The sequence below is a fragment of the Mus pahari genome, chromosome 11 (genome assembly GCF_900095145.1).
Source record: "Mus pahari chromosome 11, PAHARI_EIJ_v1.1, whole genome shotgun sequence".
Classification (NCBI taxonomy): Eukaryota; Metazoa; Chordata; class Mammalia; order Rodentia; family Muridae; genus Mus; species Mus pahari.
Genome location: NC_034600.1, coordinates 17,614,184 through 17,629,559, shown reverse-complemented (window position 1 = coordinate 17,629,559; position 15,376 = coordinate 17,614,184).

Sequence of the window (15,376 nt, the reverse complement as noted above, 5' to 3'; positions counted from 1 at the left end):
TTTCTTTCTTTCTTTCTTTCTTTCTTTCTTCCTTCCTTCCTTCCTTTCCACATTTCCTTACTGTAGTAATCCCTGGAAATGATTTCTTTACTCTCAGCTTGAACCAGCTATCTCTATTACTTTCTACAATATATAAGTATTCAACTTTGTTTTTCAAACTAATAAAGTAGTTGTAGTCATTTGAATGAGAATGCCCCCATAGGTGCTCATGTGTTTACGTACATGCTCCCCTGTTAGCAGAGATGTTTAGGGGGGGGGGGTCATGTGTTGTCACAGGCAAACTTTGGAGCTTAGATTACTTCTGCACCTCTAACTTCTTTGGCCTTTGGACCTGTGAAATGTTAGTTGTCCCTGATGCAATGTCTTGGCTCTACCATCATGAACTCTAAACATTATGCTCAATTATGTGCTTTATTTTATATGTCTTGATTATAGTGGTTTATTGTGCCCTTCCCCCAGCCTTGAGCAGGTTAAACAGACCTTAATTGTTTGCCACAGTTGGTCTTCCACCGACCTAGCCAACCTAGGTGGAGATCTTCCAGTTTGCCACACTCGCAATTTCCTACAGGAGCAAACTCTCTGCTCAGCTTGCCTTGCAACATAATCCAGATGAAACAAAGGATGCATCTGTGGATGTTTCCCTATATAAATACAGAGATGAAAATTAAACTTTGAAACCTTTGTCTTGATTTCATCATTCTCTCACCGGCCTATCCCTTTTCATTTCCAGCCTCCCTTTCAGGTACCCAGTCCTCCATGGCTGCTGGACAGCTACAGTTTATCACAGCAATGAAAAAGTAACTATGAGAAAAATTGGTCCCAAGGATTGTGCTGTCACAGACCTAATCATGTTCCTTTTCGGGAGAAATAGGAAAGACCTTGGAATTTTGGGGTAGAATTGTGAGTAGATGCTGTAAACAGAGCTTAACAGGCCATCCTAGTAGGATTATGAAAAAGCTGTGCAGATTGTGGAAGCCCATCTTAAAAGGCTTGAGAGGGAAGCCAGAAATTTAACTGCAACTCTGCTAAAGAGGGAAGTCAGGAATTTAATAGCAACTGTTCTAGAAACCATTCTGTGATATTTTTACACAGAGTCTGACTACTTTCAGTCCTTTCTCCCAAGAATTTGCATGAGATTAGACTGAAAAGTAACAAACTATTTCGAAGGAGCAGATATAAAGACTAGTTAACACTGAGTCTGTTACATGGTTAATAATGTTTGTTCTTATGCAGGTCTACAGTGATTCTGTATTTAAAGTCATAAAGATACATAAGTAAAGGAGTCAATGACAGGTACTGAGACTAGAAAAAGTGTGACAGAGCATTCTCTGCATGGAGGCCCCAAAAAGATGCATTAAAAACCATTTTGTGAAGCTGTGAAAGTATACACTGAATTTCATTTAAGCCCCAAGATATAGGACATGATAGAGCCCTGGGATGTCCACCAAATAACCTTGAATACAAAGCTGTAGCCAACCTAAGTATGTTGTAGGCAGAGAAGTCATGTTAACCTTTTTATATCAAGAGCACAGCTACAAGATTTGTAATTTGCCATTCTGTGTTTCTGTTTTGCTTTGATCCAGTATTTATTCACTATTCCCTGATTCTTCCATTTTGTAATGATAATTTATATTCTATATTTTTATGTTGGAGCTATGTAATTTGTATTTTAATTTTATAGAAGATTGCAATTAAGAGATAGCTTTGAGTCTGAGAAGAGGCTTTGGATAGGAGAATTTAAAACAATGTTGAGACTATAAAGTTCCAGGTCTCTTCAAATTTACTAAATACTTTTTACTTTATGTTATGGACTCAAGACCATGAAGACCAAGGAGTAGAGTGTGTTAGTTCAAATTATAATGACTCCATAGGCACATATGTCTTAATATTTGATATCTAGTTGATAGAAATCTTTGTGCAGAGTTAGACAGTGTGTCTTTGCTGAAAGAGGTGTGCCATGAGGATACTCTTAAAGCATCCTACCATCAATAGTGCATTCTCTGCCTCTTAGTCACAGTTTTGAATTCTGAACTAGCAGCTCCTGCTGCTACTATGCCTTTGCTCTACCATCATAGATTATAAACTACAAAGATTGCTTTTACTTCCTCAGATGAAGTGAATATTACTAGTTTGTTCCTTAAGTTAAAAATGAATTGAAAAGTAGGTTTCGGGCTGGTGAGATGGCTCAGTGGGTAAGAGCACCTGACTGCTCTTCCAAAGGTCCAGAGTTCAAATCCCAGCAACCACATGGTGGCTAATAACCATCCGTAACAAGATCTGACGCCCTCTTCTGGAGTGTCTGAAGACANAAGAAAAAATAAAAGTAAGTTTCTTGTTCTTATTGACTGCCCTTAAATATTTATGATTCATCTTTATTAACTATTGAAACATTGTAACAATATTTTAAATTATATATATATATATATATATATATATATATAAAACTTTAAGATATACATTATAAAATATCTGATTATAAGCCTGTTTATAAATGAGATATTTAATTGTTTTAATAACTCTGCTACATTTATTATTTGCAATTTAAGGATAAAAAAATTGCAAAACTAAAAATGTGATTTTGAACATGAATTCATAAGGAAATATACACAATGGGGATTTATCATGTATGATCTTCTCTGAAATGCTACCTTGTTCTACACAGTATGCCAGCTAGCTAACCTGGAAGTTGCTGGAAATTTTATGGCTGCATAAAATTGTATATTATAATTTCTGACATACATTATCATATCTGGCTGAAAGAATGTAAGTAATTGTACAATGCTTTGATACAGATCGTGATAGGCACTATGTATATTTAAGTTACATTTCAGAGCCAATATAATTAAATATTGGTAATTTGGTTGCAGTGAAATTGATCACTTTAAAATAATGATTAAAGTTGATATTAATAATGTAATGGATATGAAATTCTATTGAATATCTTTGATATGATGGCACAGGAAAGAAACAAAGACTTTGATCAGGGAAATGGCATCTGAAATCTGAATTTTGTTATTTTTGTTACAAAAATTATTTTTTATTGGTGCTTTCATATAGACAGAACTAATTACAGATTCCAATGTCCTTGGTTTCTGGATTACAAGCTCTAAATTATGTTGCAAACTTATGAATATCATGAACTATGTTCATAGTTGGGCTAATTCTTCACAAATGAAAAACTATTTTTGATGGGTCTACAATAATCAGTAGAGAATTCAAACTGACTAAGCTAGTGTGCTATAATATAATATAAATGAATCTACCTGCTTAGAAAAATACTTTTTACCCTTCTTTCTTTAAACTACTAATCTTTCAAGTTCATTGAATTATTCTTAAGTGCTACAGTTGGCTTAATATGAAGTGGCAAAGTCAAATGTATATAAAATTATGAATTTAGTTTGCTATTTGGATATTTTATTTCAAAATCAAAATCTCATAACTTTAAGATTTCTGAGGGATTCTAATTGTCAGTCTGAAGTATTGTAATGTGTGGTTCTGACATAGTGGTCTGGCTCCTGTCTCCACCTCAGTGTTCCTAAGTGATTTAAACTCTGCTTTGAAGTATTTCGGCTCTCTTCTCTCTTTCTTCTCTCCTCTTTTACTCCCCTGACCTTCCTTCCCCTTGTCCTTCTCCTTATTCCTTTCTTTCTCCATTCTTCTTGGCTGAAGCTTCTACCAAAATCTCCTAATCTCTACATTTGCCTAACTCCTCATACGTTGTTTCATTCTCTCTTTCTTTAGAAAACAAATAAAGAAAACAAAACTAATTAAAACTTAAAAAAACATACACACAAAGGAAAAGCACAAAAACACACACTTGAATCAACACCCATAAAGCATGAAACTGAAACTGTAATATACTAGCAGAAGGCCAGTAAGACCAAAATGTCCAAACAAAGTTACATAAGGCAAAAATCTATGAAAACACTATTGAGTTGATTTTGTATTATCCACCTACTGCTGGGCATGGGTCTGTCCTTAAGTAAGAGTCCACTCAGGAAAACTACTATTCCTTTTCCAAGTGGATGTTGATTGTAAGTAGCTAAGTAGTTAGGGCTGGTATCTCTTGTACACTTTCTCTTCTCAGTGCTGGAACTCAATCTTGCTTGACTCTATCATGGCCATATGCACACTACCAAAGCATCATCAACTTTTAAATCCAGAACTTAGTTACATTCCACTATGTCTTAGTCATTAAAACGTACCTTAAATAACTTGTTTCATAATAACATGTAAATACATAGAATACAGTAAAGCTATGAAATCTCCATTGCCTATTTATTTACTTTGGCTAATCATGAGTAAGTGTATCTAAATTTACAGTGTTTACACTGTATACTGGATTAAAAAATGCAGACAATTAAGATTATTGTTATATTTCCTCTGTCAATTACTTTTTCACAACTGCATAACTAAATGTTTCTTTTTCTAAACTTTACAATGCTATGGAGTTCTTGCAAAATGTCTTATTTCTATTTCCAGGGAGTAGATGGGGGATAGTAAAGATACTTTAATAGGGGAGGAGAAAGGAGAACAATACAGAAGAAGGGGGAAGAGAGAGTAATAAATAACATATTCAAAAGAAATGGGAGATAATTATTTTACATTTACCTAAAATTTTATTTGATACATAGAAAATTGTGTATGTGTATGTGTGTGTGCATGTGTGTTAACTAAATTAAGTACAACACTTATTGTTATAATCCTCTACATAGCAAAGAGGACCACAAAGAGGTTCCCAAAAAAATGATAGGCTGTTGATATTGTTCTTGGTTGTCTCCCAAAAGTTGACAATAAGCTTCTGTTGCAGAAGACACAACATATTTTGAATATAGGACTCGGAGCACACAAGCTCTACCCAAAAGTTTCCTCCCTAAAGACTAGTTTTCATAGAACCTGAAAGTAATATGCAGGATGTTAAGAGGGGAAAATAATCAATAGTTCTACTCAGCTGTGAAACCTATGAACCACAAGAATCACCAGCATGGCAAGGTATCTCTAAAGGTTTAATAGTAGCACTTATATTATGATGGTTACCAATACGTCTCTTGTTGGAGTCAATGTCCCTTGAAATAGGGAAAGGAGAAAATCATGTTTGGAGTGGTAAAGCTAGCCAATTACACTTGGCTGCCGAAATCATGAATTTTAGAGGAAAAGCTTATACTACAACATTCTGAATCCAATGTAATCCCTAAGTTCATTCTAAATGCTTATCCCATAGCCAAAGGAAAGTGTAGCTCTTAGCACTCATTAAAGAAGCTTTGCAACAGAAAACTATTATAGACAACCAAAACTAATCAAAATGAAAAGAACTGACATTTGGATATCCAGCTCCAAATTATACTTCAATATACAAATTTTTCATTCAAGATTCAAGCATCAGAGGTGAGGGTTCAGAAAGATTGCAAAGCTAGAAGACCAGGCAATCTGCTGTGATATTGTGCTTTCTAGCTTTGAGAGGGAAGCTATACTTATTAAAACTTAACAGCACAGCTGCCTAAACAAGACCAGTTGACATCCCAAAGCCAGTGGATGGACTCTTAAAGATCCATCCTTAAAAAAAAAAGAGCTATAATCTGAGAAAAGAAGAATTAATCATGCGCAAAAGAGAATCCCAAATTGATTATCTAATATCAATTGGTCAGCCTTAGAATGAATAGAATTAGCAGGTAGTATTTACATGTTTATTCACCTAAATGTATATGTAATAACAATGACTAACGTAAAGGAATCCTGAAAGTTTGGAGGGAATGTGTAGAGTAGAGGTGGGAGAGACAAGAAGAAGGAAAGGAAAGAGAAACTATAATTTAATTACATTTTTTAAAATGGATACCTTTGAATTCTCTACTTCATAATTTTCTTAAAACTCTTTTTGTCAGGTCTTACCTACTCCAATCCAAAGCAGGTGTACAGAGCTTCTTGGCTTTTTAGCTAACAGTCCCGAGTAAGAAAAGATCTGAATTCACTCATCTGCAGATATTAATTATAAAGTTTAAAAGAATTTCACTGTATGTTCATTCTGACCATTTTCATGGTGAGCTTACACATAATAATCCTATACCATTAAAATTTTCTCTTCAAAAGACCAAGCAGCTAATATTTTTAAGGACATTTTTCTACTGTCCTCATAATAGTATAACAAATCCTGTGGGTCTCCATTAAGATCTCTATTGCTGTGAAAAGTTATCATGACTTGAGCAACTTTTATAAAGGAAAACATTTAATAGGGGCTGATTCATAGGTTCAGAGGTTTAGTGCATTATCATCATGCTAAGAAAGATGGTGGCATGCAGGCAGACCTGGTGTTGGAGGAGAAGCCAGAGTTCTAAATGTGGATCCACAGGCATTAGGCAGAGAGAGAAGGAGATAGAAAGAGAGACAGAGACAGACACAGAAACAGAGAGACAGAGAGAGAAAGAGAGAACGAGCATGCCTATCTTAAGCAGGTAGAACTCCAAATGCCACCCATAGTGACACACTTCCTCCAACAAGGTCACACCTCTTCCAACAAAATCACACTTCCTAATCCTGCTCAAGTAGTGCCACTCCCTAATATATGAGTCTATAGGAATCATTCCTATTCAAACTATCAACTGAGTGTATTTGAAGTCTAAGACTTGTTATTTTAAAAATTATTTTTGTATATATGTGTATACATGTTCATATATAAGTGAATGAATGTGTATGTGTGTGGGTATGTGGGTATGGAGTTGGCAGTTGACATCAGTTATCTTCCTTTATTTCTCTGTCTTATTCAGGTGGGTTATTTCACTGAAATCATGCTTTATTATCATTTTAATATTTATTAGAAAATAAGGATTAACTCCAGGATATGGGGTACAGAGGGAAAGGAGAAAAATGTACAATCATAATTTCATTAGTAGATGAATCAGTGTGTAATAAGGGACACAGACAATAGTTGTGAGGAGAGAATGAAGGGGGATGGGAGGTTCTTTTAAATATTACATGTGACTAAATGACATTTTCAGCACCACCTGTTACAAAAGTGTTGAAAAATAACAAAGAAAAGAGTGATAAATTTTTAGCTTGGCAATGTAAAATTATGGTCATCTGTTGTTTATTCTGTGTCAATTACCATGTAACACAACAGCAACTATGAATGTCACTAAGTAGATACTAGAATGACTTATGTGTGTTTTACTTGGTCAAAGTTGTAATATGCAGCCTGCAGAACTCTAAGACTTTACCAATTGCAGCTCTTATAATTTGATCCGTGCAAATTGAAAGTATTAAATGCATTGATTATGAAACTTTATGTCATATTGACTGATCCAGATATGACATTACATAAATAATCTAAAAGCAGCTGTTAACATGACTATCTGTTACTTATTCTGAGAAAATACTTGAACTGTCTTCTTTTGTTGAAGAAATTAATTCTGTAAGTTACCATAAAATTAGCAAAAGTGCCATTTTAATATTACCTAAAGTTTAAAATTTATTTTACTTATGGATGCATCTGAAAAGATATAAATTTAACTTATACTAATTCTAGATAAAACATAGAGATACTTTTGATATACATGGCTTTTTTAATTTTTCAGTTTTTAATTGATATTACCTTGTCATTAATTTTTACAAACTGACTTACATGTATCAATTAAAGAAAGCATTATCATGTAGTGACTCAAATTTAAAATACCTGAAGAGCATTGTGAGGTTAGTTCTGGGTTTCAGACTTCAAACTAGGTGAACTTCATGTCTAAACATTATTTTTCCTTAGTTATAAAATGCACATTAACAATAGTTCAAAAATGCCTAGTGTTCAACGTTTCTGGAATGATTATGCAAGATATCTCATTTGATATGCTTAATTCTGTTCCTGACACATTGTAAATTTAATAAATGTGGTCAAATATTGAATAGCTGTGCTTTTCTACCTTTTTTCTTGCTTTTATAATAGATTTATCTTTTTGCACATATAAAACTTTTCAATTGGCAGGTGATTATATTCTAAATCTCAATATACAGATATTTGAAGGATTTTTTAAAACATATTTCTGATTTTTGTGGTACTGTAATATAATTACAACATTTTGTCTTCTCTCACAAAACCCTCCTATATGCCAGTCCTTGTTCTCTTTCAATTTTATGGTTTACTTTTTTATTAAATGTTTTTATATGAATATGTATATATGAACATGCATATTTATCCCTAAAAGTGTAATCACAACCTGCTCATTCAGCATGATGATTGGGAATGTTTTCAAAGCTAACCATTTGGTATTAGATAAACAACGGTGTGCTTGCTCCTAGGGAAGACTGTTTATCCCACTCAGTATCCCTGTTGCCTATACTGCTTTATGTAGAGTTGAGGCTTAGTTGATTTTTTTGCTAATCCACATTAGCATGTTTAGTGTTGTACTTGTTGTAAAATATGGTTTACAGGTGTAAAATGAGCAGGGTTCATGCCAGTAATCTTCCTATTTCAGAAGCTGAGGCCAGAGGATGGCCATGAATTTGAGGTTCACTTAAACTACAAGTGAAATTCTGTCATAAAAGGGAGGAGAAAGAAGGGGGGGGGCTGAATGTTCCACCCATAAGGAGTGGCTCTATTAGGAGATTTGGCTTTATTGGAGTAGGTGTGGCGTTATTTTCGAAAATGTGTCATGGTGGAGGTGGTCTTTGAATTTTTACTTACATATGTTCAAGCTATGCCCAATGTGGTACATACAGTCTTCCCACTGTCCTCAGATCAAGATATAGAACTCTTGGTTATTCTTGCACCATGTCTGCGTGGATACTGCCATGGTTTTTGCATTGATGATAATGGACTAAATCTCTGAAACTGGAAGCCAGCCCTAATTAAATGTTTTCCTTTCTAAAAGTTGCCATTGTCATGGTGTCTCTTCACAGCAATAAAACCCTAACAAAAACAGAAAGGAAGGAAAAAGGAAAGAGGAAAGGAAGGAAGGAAGGAAGGAAGGAAGGAAGGAAGGAAGGAAGGAAGGAAGGAAGGAAGGAAACCCAGATCAATAAAACAAATATCACATATGTCCTCTCATATGTAGATGCCAGATAATCTTAACAAAATAATGTGCACAGATGAAGTAGATAGCTTTACTTAGTGATAGCCTCAAATTTATTATGTGTAAATTGAAAGAGTTAGCCTAAAAGTTATAATTTTTCTTTAATATTCTAAAAGTATGAAAAAACATACAGGCATGTGATCAAAAGCAAAAGAGAAATCTCTTCAATATTATTCAAAATGGAATAATCCAAAGTAATTAATGCAAGATATAGAAAGACAAATTGTATTATTTTTGAAAATGGAATACTTAGATGGTCAACAGAAAGAGAAAGTTAGATGATTGACAACTTAAGAATTTGAAAAGGTATCATCAGTAATTTAATTGTGTAGCTGTTGGTGCACACTCCTCCTTTCCATCACCCATGTTCCCTTATGCATATTCCTGATTTTAAAGGAGTGCACATGTTGCTTATGGACCTAATAGAAATCAGAACATCTTTGATTAGGATTCATGAGCTCTAAGAACAGTTTTAGAGGATAACCGTGTGAATATACACAAGAATTTCTATGCATATTTTCAAAGTTTACCTAGTTCCCAAAGAAAGATCAGTTCACCTCTGACTGAAATAATAATCCTTCTAAGTCTGAATTTACTAGAAGCAAAGCCAGTTCATGAAGACATTTATTTCTTTAAATATTTAAATAAAAGTGATTTTCTGCAGGTACATTTTACTATTATTAAATCTGTTTTAAATTGGACTCAGAATAGATTTGCAAAACACTTGGGTTCATTTAGTAATAAATTAAAAAACATTCTTACCTTACACTTGATAGTTCAAGAATATACACAGGGAAATATTTTTTATGTTACTCTATTCATCTTTCTCATCTTGTTATGATAGTAGCAAGTAAAAGATTTTTAAGATTATCCCTGGTACTACTTATTTCCAACACTGAGAACCATGACATATACTCTTTTCCTTATAATAAAGATACATGAATTTTTTTTCACTCTGAACAAACATTTTGCAAAAGGGAACACAATTCCAATATAGTGATATTCTCTTTCCACAGCATATGTTTGTATGTGAGCAAAATTTCTTAAATAGAGATGTCCAATCTATTTTTTTTTTAATTACGTGAGAACATGTAATTGTCTGCCTATTAAAACACTACAAATATGCCTGGAGGAATGTTATGAAGGGAGGTCAACCACTGTGATTTTCCATTCAATCTGAATAACATCGCTGGCAATGTGATATAAGGATAGTCTTGCCAAAGTCATTACCCGAGATCTCTATGTCTACACAACAGCTTTCCCTGTGCTAATAGTGTTTGTGCCATCTGTCTGCTTCCAATTAAAGTCCATTCTTGATTCAATGACCAGATGTTCCATAATGTGGGGGCAGTTTTGGTACTCTCTCTGCCTGAAAAGAAGTACACTAACTCCTGTGTTAATGTTGTTTTCCTTTTTACTTCTTTTCCCTTCATTTTGTATTTCTGATATCATAAAATACTGAACTGCACTTTTGGCAAATAATAAAGATATTTTTTTCTCCCTTTATATTTAATTTCCCATAATTCACAGTTTTGAATGTTTATATATCTAACTTCAGCTCATGTCTGTTCACATATTCTATATATTTGTTAGAATTTTATAAAATTCAGATAATTTCTAAGTATAAATAATATACATACAAAACAAACTGGAAAGTAAAACAATATATGGTTTCTCAGAAAAGGGCATATTATTGTCAACCACTCATTTCTGTAATGTATTACTTTATTTTCTAAAGACTATAAAAAATTTTCATACACTTCTTATTCTAACTCTGTGCAAAATAACCTGTTTATTTTAGAATGAAAAGATAAACATTAAATTTTGAAATTAGATTAAAAATTTATATCATAACAAATTCATATTTTATTGATTATCTTAAAGAATAATTTTCAAGCAGATTTTGATATTTCTGATATAATATACCTATTATAACTGCAGCCTTGTATCCATAGTCTTAAGAGCCTAAAAATAGAAAACATAATTTGTAGTTCCCTACTTTGCCATTGATATTGGAAAGCAGGTCAGAAAATTCTTCAAATATAGTCTCGATGCTACTTTATTATCATGCGCAATTTGAATATTCTTCTGGATACAAGTACTAGGGTCCAATATCTTTTTTCCTGTACATAGAGATCAGGCTCCAAAATCATGACACATAGCACCTGAATTTTTAAAAAGTCAACAGCAACATTTAACTGCACTCTACTTTGGTGGAGGTTATCTGAGTTCAGTCACTATCTGGTATATAAAAAATACTTTGGTTATATAAAAAAACATGTGTTTCTAGAATTTTCTCAATGAGATATAAAGATCTTGTTTTGGGAAAGCATATTTTGATTGATTTGGATTAACATTTTCAACATTTGTGCTTATATACTTGATCATAATCAATGTGATTGCTAGGATGTGAAGCAAGAAAAAAGTTTTTTTGTCATCAGTGTTCATACCATTGTGTCCCTACCTTTTTTCCTCATCAGTAGACATAATTCTGTCATTTAGACCTAGTGGTTTCATGTTCTCTATAATTTTCATATAGCAAAATTCAAGCTACACCAAGACACAATTACATGTTAAATTCTGCATGAAACACTGAAAACTTTTTTCCTGTTTTAGGAATGTCGATGTCTTGGTAAAATTTCTCTTTATCAGTCTTCTAATCTCAGATATTTTATTTTAGCAACAACAAAATAAAACAGATAATGACAAGGGTTACCCAGTGGAGTGTATAATGAATGCACTCTCTAGGATGTTCCTAGTTCCTGTCAAAGATTACACAGTAAATAAAGAAGGAATTTGAGCTTGTTATATTCCTTACATATGTAAGAAGTTTAAAAAGGCCTCAGCATCTTCTGGGAGTCAGAGGAGCTTGTAGAATCTATTCCAAATACCTCATCTCAAGACCCTGAACAGAATTACACTTGTAGCTTTCCTTTCTCAGTTTAGAGGTCTAATTCAGATACCACTCATCATGTCTACAAGGGAATCTCCTGCTGCACAAAAGAGTCTTCCCTAAATGAAGCAAATTATTATATTCCCTGATGCCAAACTAGAATTACTAGATATCTGAGAAAATTGTGTTCAGTCACACAGGTAACATTGAAAACATAACTTGGAGTTAGAACATAACTCCAAGTTTACAATATGTAGGTCACACAGGACACTATCTCCTCTTCTATACAACATCTGGTGTCATCTCTCCTTTCTGATACTCACTAGCAGTGAGACCTGTGAATGTCTAAGCTCTGTATCCTTATTGCCTTACATACCTGGTTAAATGGAAATTGTACCTCTAACATAGAAGTGCAGGGAGACGTTAATGATTTAATATTTTAAAATCATACAATTTGTGACTTACTCCTCACATTTGTGCAGCACAGTATATTTATAAGCTTTAGGCATATATTTTCCTATATTTTCAATTCTATCATAAGATATAAACTACATCATTTGCTTTCCTATAATAATTAAGAATCATCTATAATAAACCAATAAGTTAATCAACCTTCATTTAGCCAAGCTCTTTGTGGCCAAACTCTCCACATATAAAATTAAATTCTTTGTGTTTCATATCCTATATTCTCGTAGAAAAGAGTATACTGAATTATTTTGTGATAAACTATTAGTACCTGTAATTTTCATTATTTTAAAATAAATATGTTTATTTTTAAAAAATATAAGTGTTCATTAAGACTGAAAGTAAAATACTTTCACAGGCACATAAGTGAGCCTTGGATTAAGAAATGGCACTATAGAAAATAATTTACTGTCCTTTACTTCAGGCAAAATTTTTAACTTTCATTTTAAATCAAACTGTACTTTAAATCTCAGCATATTCCTATGAAAACTGTTAATGTATATTTTGTATGATGTCATTTAATTTTGTTATAAACAAATATTATTGAGTCTCATGCTTTATTTTATTTTGTTTTGATGCCAATTTTTAGCTCACAATTCAGGAGATTATAATTATGCACAATTTACTAGGAATTTTTGGACTGAAATAAGGAATATATATATATATATATATATATATATATATATATGTGCACATATGTATATGTATGTATTATAGGCATATATATGCATATATGTATATTATGCATATATGTATGCATATATGCATATGTGTATATATGTGCATGTATGTATGCATGTATATATAAAATATTCTAATGTTCATAAAATTAATTACACGTGGAAAATGGAGAAGTGAATAAAATATAATCCAATAGGCTTAATAAAAAAGACTACAGCAAAGATTAAAAATGAGTTCCACATATTTAGAAATGGGTCCAGAAATGACATAACAAGAGAATGTTAAAGTTAGGTGAAGTGTTCATTTTTTAAATGTATTTGTTTGTTGGCTTGTTTTTGTTTGTTTGTTGTTTTTTTCTACTTATTCACTTTACATCCTTCTCACTGCTCCCTCCCATTCATTCCCTCTCACAATCCTTCCCACATCCCCAGTCCCCTTCTCCTCTGAATGGGTTGGGAACCACCCTGATTATCTCTCCACCCTGGCACTTTAAGTATCTTTGAGGCTAGGCAATTCCTTTCTCACTAAAGCCAGACAAGACAGGCCAGCTAGAAGAATATATCCCACATATAGGGAAAAGCTTTTGAGGTTGCCAGGACTCCAATTGTTTAGAACCCACATGAAGACTAAGCTGCACATCTGCTACATACATGTTGGGAGTCCTAAATTCAGCTTGTGTATGTTCTTTGGTTGTTGTTTCAGTCTCAGAGAGCCCTAAGCATCCTGGTTAGTTGATTTTTGTTGGTCTTCCTGTGGAGTTCTTATCCCTTTAGGGACTGCAATCCTTCCTCCTATATTCTATACCAGTCCTCAAGCTCCATTTACCCTGAAGCTATGGGTGTACGCCTCTGTATGAGTCACTTGCTGGGTCAGCCCCTTCAGAACACAGCCAAGCTAGATTCCTGACTGCAAGTCTAACAGAGTTAATAGTATCAGGGACTGGTGCTTGCCCATGGGATGGGTCTAAAGTTGGGTTGGTTATTGGTGGGCCTTTTCCTTAGATTCTGGCCAATCCCCAGTCCCTTCATGTCTTGGAGACAGAGTAAGATTTGGGTCAAATATTTTGCAGGTGTATTGATATCTCTATCTCTCCACTGGGGTTCTTACCTGGCCACAGGAGATAACCTCTCCAGCCTCCATATTTACAACCCTGTATGTCACTGCTAAGGTCACCCTATTGATTATTGTGTTCCTCCCCTATTCCAGGACTCTGTCTCTTCCTGGGGATGTCTCCCACCTCCCTGCACTGATGGTTGCAGATTTCTATTCATTCTCATGTCCCTCCCCAAGTCGTATCCCAAGACCCCCACCTCCCTTCCTTATCCCCTCTCCTGCCCAATTCTCTCCATCCATCCACATTACATGACCATTTTTTCCCTAGGGGAAGTCTTTTAACTGGAGGCAACAGTGTCCAAACTGAGTCAAAATTGATAAAAATAGTTTAATAAACCTACTTAAAATATGATGAGTTAGGTGTGTTCATCATAACTAATATATTAGGTATTGAAATGTAAGAGAAGAAATGAAATGGTGAATAAATCACAAACTATGTCTTACCTCAATCACGTATTGTGTGGTTACTGTTCTTGATTCCACACATTTCTTACTCTTCACCTCTGAGGGAAAGTGCTGGTAAACAAACTTTGAATTTGCAAGAGGCACGAATTCACCCTGTGATTCCCCACCACCCATCTTCTTAGTTTATTTTTCTATTCACATTACATCCCAATCACAGCTCCCCTCCACTCTTCCCAGTCTCACCCTTATAAATCTCACCTCCCATTACCCTTTCCCTTTCTTTCCAAGCCCCCTCCCTGGGAGGTCTAGTCCTAACAGGAAAATGCACCTCTTTTCCCACTGAAGCCCAACCAGTAGTCCAGGTAGGAGAAAGGTGTCTAGTCCAATCTCAGATTAGAAATTAGTGGCATGAAAAAAAAAATCTAAGTAGTACCAAACAGCAAAGAAATAAAAAAATATAAATTTAATGTTTTTGTATGTATGTATGTATGTATGTCCGTGTGCATGCAGACATATTTATTGGAAAAATATGTGCATGTTTTATAGTGGCTGGAGGACAATATTATGTGTCTTCTTAATCATACTTTTCACCATCTTTTAAAGACATGATACATTTGAACCTGTACTTCACCAATTGGATGGATTAGCTGCTGTCCTAGTCAGGGTTTCTGTTCCTGCACAAACATCATGACCAAGAAGCAAGTTGGGGAGGAAAGGGTTTATTCAGCTTACATTTCCATACTGCTGTTCATCACCAAAGGATGCAGGA